This window comes from Chrysochloris asiatica, unplaced genomic scaffold (genome assembly GCF_000296735.1).
Source record: "Chrysochloris asiatica unplaced genomic scaffold, ChrAsi1.0 scaffold00378, whole genome shotgun sequence".
In the NCBI taxonomy this organism is placed as follows: Eukaryota; Metazoa; Chordata; class Mammalia; order Afrosoricida; family Chrysochloridae; genus Chrysochloris; species Chrysochloris asiatica.
Genome location: NW_006408896.1, coordinates 405,207 through 410,742, shown reverse-complemented (window position 1 = coordinate 410,742; position 5,536 = coordinate 405,207).

Genomic DNA, 5,536 nt, shown 5'->3' with positions numbered 1-5,536 from the left:
GTGCAGGGCTGGGCAGGGCTTTGTTCTGCTGGCCATGGGGTTGCTGTGAGATGGAACAGACTCCAGGACACCTAACAACAACAATAACAAAACTGCCGAGAAAGCCTTCACAAAAACAACAAGAAACAGTATCTACAGACTAACTTTTCTGACCATAATGCAATAATATGAGAAATTGCTGAAGATGAAAAGGGTCCAGATGAAGCAGAGGGTTAATCATGTGGTTTGAACTCATCAGTCGCTCCACAGGAGAAAGATGTGGCCGACTGCTTCCACAAAGGTTCCTGCCTTTGAAGCTATGGTGCTCTAAAGGGCCATTAGGGTTGCAATGGATTCAACAGCACATGACAACCTGGCTACCAAAAGAACCAACAGATCTGTTTTGGGAGAAGTGCAGCCAGAGTGCTCGTTAGAGGCCAGGGTGGCCAAACTTCGTCTCTCATACTTCGGACATATTGTCAGGAGGGACCAGTCACTGGAGAAAGATATCATGTTTGGTAAGGTGGAGGGTCAGAGAAAAAGAGGAAGACCCCCAGTGAGATGGATTGGCCAAGTGGCAGCATTGATGGACTCAAGCGTGGCAACAGTAGTGAGGTTGGCCGAGGATCGGGTAGTGTTTTGTTCTGTTGTGCATAAGGTCACTGTGAGTCGGTACTGACTTGATGGCACCTAACAACAACAAGTCTTCCTGTAAATAAACTAGAACACTTTTGAGAATTTAGATAAAGCATACTTTCAGTAATTCCAAGTCAAATCAGTAACTGAAAATTGGAACAAGAGGAAGTAAGATGTGTTGCATGAGTTGGCATCACTTGCCTGTTGGCTTTTGGAGTGCGGTGGCTTGTATGCTTCTGTAATGCTGGAAGCTATGCCATAGGATATCATAAATACCAGCAGGGCCACTCATGGTGGACAGGGTTCAGCCGAGCTGCCAGACCAAGAGAGACTAGGAAGGAGAGGTGGGCTATTTCTGAATGGGCGGCCATTCAGAACATTGTCGGATAGAGTGCCAGAAGACCAACCCCTCAGGTGTAGCAGTGACTGTGAGGAATGTCCAGGGCCAGGCAATGCATAGGGTCACTATGAGTGGGTGCCAACTCAATGGCACCTGACAACAACAACATGATCATTGATTGTGGATCCTGGCAAAATAGTCTCTGACAACTTCAGTATTTTCTCCATTTATTATGATGCTATTTATTGGTTCTGTCGTGAAAATTTTTGTTTTCTTTACATTGAAATGCAATTCATACTGATCATCATCTTTGATCATCATCAGTATTTCAAGTCCTCTTTGTTTTCAGCAAGCAAGGAAGTATCAGCTGCACATTGCAAGTTGTTGATGATCTTCCTCCAGTCCTGATGCCATGCTCTTCTTCATATCCTTCAGTTTCTTAGATTGTTTGTTCATAATAAAGATGGAATTAGTACGGTGAAAGGACACAACCCTAGTGCATATCTATCCTGATTTCACACTATTCAATATCCCCTTGTTCTGTTTGAATTACTGCCTCTTGGTCTATGTACACGTTCCTCATGAGCACAATGAAGTGTTCTAAACTACCCAATCTTCACAATGTTATCCATAATTTGTTATGATCCACACAGTGGAATGCTGTTGCATCCCTCCTCTGTGTAGACAAGAAAGTACAAGTACACATCTTTCTGGTATTCTCTGCTTTCAGCCAAGATCCATCGGACGTTAGCAATGACATCCATTGTTCCAAGTCCTCTTCTGAATCCAGTTTGAATTTCTGGCAGCTCCCTGTTGATGTACTGCTGTAACCATATCTGAATTCTCTTTACCAAATTTTGCTTGCATGTGATACCAACATTGGGATACCTTTCTTTGGAATTGGCACAGATATGCAGAAACATACAATTTAACAAATTGAAGTCAAGATGAAATACACGAACTGAATATACATATATCTCTGGTAGCGTAGTGGTTATGAATCTGGCTGCGAACCTTAAGGTCAACAGTTTGAAACTACCAGCTGTTCTGCAGGAGAAAGATGAGGCCTTCTGCTCCTGTAAAGATTTACAGCCTCGGAAACCCTCTACAGGGTCGCTATGAGTCGGAACTGACTCCACGGCACACAACAACAACAACAACATTAAAGAACTGGTGGTGGTTATGTGCCATGGAGTTGGTTCTGCCTTCTAGCGACCAACTGTATGTGGTTTCCAAGGCTGTGTGTTAATGCGCCAGACTGTAAAGCCATTTGAACTCAAGATCGGCAGTTCAAGTTCATCAGCTGCTCCTTGGAAACCCTAGACAGGTTCGCTATGGGTTGGAACCGACTCAACAGCACTAACACAACAATAACGCATCTTTACGGGAGAGAAATCCTCATCTTTCTCCCGCAGAATGGCTGGTAGCTTCCAACTGTTGACCTTGAGGTTAGCAGCCCAACTTGTAACCACTAAAAGAATCTGCCTACAAACTATACAACCATACCTAGTTTGTAGTAAAGTTCCAGTAACCCTTTAAGGAATGAGGACCTTATCGAAACTGCTCAAGAGTTTGGCCAGGAGTGCTGACTTGAAGTGTGAACTGGACATGCTGAACATTTTCATTTGCACTGGCACAGCTACAGGTGAATGGACAGGTCAGTGAACAAAAAGGCCAAGAACCTGCCCTCAGGGAGCCTACAGGCTATGGGACAGGACAGAGAAAACCACAGATCACACACAAACCAGGCACTACATAGGTTAGAAGGCAGCAATGCAAAAGGAGAGGGAAGTAGGTCAGATAATGGGTAAGTGGTCTGAGAGTGGAGGGGAAGTGACCGAATGACAAGAGGGGGAACAGAAAGGGACCTGCATTCCTGTACTCTTAGAGACCAGGGCGGGGCAGCAGAGATGCTGGCTGGGGGTGGGGTTGGATAGGGACGAATTGTTTTCAGGGAAGTGACTGCTCAGAGGTCAGGCCACTGTGGGTTGAGTGTGAGAGGTAGGTGGGGCTGGGGTCGGGAGGAAGGATGGAATGAGGCCTGGAGGGGCCCAGGAGGGCTGAGACGTGAGCTGTGGGTGCTAGGAAGGACACCATGAGTGGGGAGTGTGCTTCCATTGGGATTAAATTCTAGACAAAAGGAGAGCAAGAACCTCAGGCAGTGTGTGGGGGAAGAGGGCAAGGGGCCCAGGGCTCTGCCTCCCACCAGGCACTGTTCTGGGTGCCTGTCCCTATTAGCCTGCAGGTCTCATGAGGCCTGTTTGTGTGAGTCTGTGTGCCTGTGAGGGTGTGAGAGAGAAGGAGCTGGGCGGCCAGAATCACAGTTCTTTCCGGAATCTTGGCCCTGATGGGAAGGATGGGGAACACAGAGAGGTCTCAACTTCAGGACAGAAGTACGGGAAAAGCCAGCAAAGGGTGACTTACCCAGAAGGAGGGTCAAGGACCCCTGCACCCCCTCCCTCCATCCCTGGGGGAGCCAGGCCCAGTGCTGCTCAGGGGGTGCCAGGATGGTTAGTGGGAAATCTGGGGGCCCCCCATTCTCCAGGAAAGAAGAAACATAGACACTTATGTCCCTGCTCTCTCCTTGGACTCTTGCTGTGACGTCATTTGCTAGGGTGGGGCCTGGGCCGCACCGGGCCTGGAGACCACTGGTCCACAAAAGATATGGGTTTCCCCAGAAAAGTTTGCAACCAGGACAGGGTGGGGTCCCTGGGTTCACCCAGGCGGCAGGGAGTCAGGGGTGGAGGGCTGAAGCTGCCCCTGTGGGTGGGGCTGAGCTGGTGTGTACCCAGAACCAGTGAGGCGGGGTGTGTGTGTGGCCACGCCCCCCACTTCCAGCCCCATCAGGAATCAAGGACTCCAGGGGCCACAGTTGGGGGTGGGAGTAGCAGGTGGGGCAGGAGTGAGTGAGGCAGGGCTGTGGGTGGGGAAAGGTCAGGGCACAGGTGACAGGGGAGAGAGAGGCAGGAAGACAGTGGAGACAAGAGAGAGGTCAGGAAGCGCTCATTTCCTCCACGCAGGGCTGAACCACAGGAAATTCAATCCTGATGCTTCCTAAGCTGTTTCCTGCAGATAAGGGGTCTTAGTCAACCCCATCCTGCGCCCTCCCTCCCCCCACCCTTCCCATCCTGCCCTGGCCCCAAGAGACCCCCATTCCGCGGGCCAGTAGTCACTGGCCTTGGGAGGAGCCTGGGAGGGGGCCGGGAGGTCTGGGCGCCCTCGAGGCCCACTTCCTGGTCAGGAAGGTTCTACTCAGGCTTGGGGAGAAAGCAGGACAAACGCCCAGACCCTGGACCCCAGACCACGAGGAGCCGGGCTCTGAGGGGTCAGTGGAACCCTGGGAAAGCTAGTGTGAAGCTAAATCAGGGATTTCCTGGAGCTAGGACCTGGGAAAGGGGCTTTGCTCTGGGCTGGACCAGAGGCTGCTCTATCGAAGGTGGTCACCTCGCTTCTGCAGGGGTCAGAGGGCGTTTGGTGGGGGAGTAGGGGGCTACTCTTGGAGGCGGAGTCCAGGACTGTTCTGTGTGAGGTTACAGTGTTTCAGGGATAATCGGCTGGCTTCATGGGGTTTCTGTTTATATGGCATGGGATCAAGATTATCTCTGGAAGCTAGAGAGAGTTTTGTGGAGACTCTGCTGTTGGAGAGGGTTATGGATTTGGGGCAGGGTCTTGTTCTATGAGGGGCTCTTTTGTGGGGGTCAGTGATGTTCTTTCAGGGTGGGGGGGGTCAAGGCGAGTTGGAGTTTTGAGGAGGCAGGAGCTCTTTCTCACGCATGAGGTATATCCCAATGGTTATTAGCCACTCCTTGCCCTCGGGGGCTGTCAGGGTTGGGGGGTCCCCAGGCGCTGGGGTGGCTCTGGAGGTTTATCAGGGCTGGAGGTGCCTGGTTGGTTCCAATGGGGCGGCGGTGCCTGAGCTCCTTTCTTTACTGTGCTCCCCCTCCTCCGCCCACTCATCACCCCCTCCCGCGTTGCCACGACAACGCGTAAAACTAAAATTCACTTCCCCATCACAGGTGGGGACTAGTAGCGCCCCCTCCCCTAAGCCCTTCCTCGTAGGTCGCGCCCCCATCCTGCTGTCGCTAAGGTGACGGGGAGGGGGCGACAAACGTTTAATCTGGATGGACTGGGTGGTGTGGGATAGATAAGGAGGGGTTGGCTGGGCCTGGGAGTCCGGAGTGAACTCCCCGAACTCTGCTGTGGCTGGAGCAGCCGCGCTGAGCTCCTCGTGGTGGAAAGGATCAATTAGGAGGGTCGTTTGGTCCAGTGGGGAAAGCCCCTGCCCCCACCCCCGCTTGGGGATCCCCAAGACAGATTCCCAGGACCCGGGCGGGCTGGTCCTAGCCACCTCCCTGGGTCTGGAGGGGGTGGGGGTCGGTAGAGTGGGGAGAAGCAGCCACCCCCGGACATTAATTCTCCTTTTCTCTCTCCCTTTTCTGGCCCTCAAGCCCCAACGCAGTCCCCACCTACGCTCCAGGACCCCTACCCTGGTCGCACTTTCCGGGTAGTCTGCCGAGGCTCGCTTCTAGTGGCTGGGCGGCACGGCCCTCACCAACTGAGCGCCCCCATACCTAAAACCCC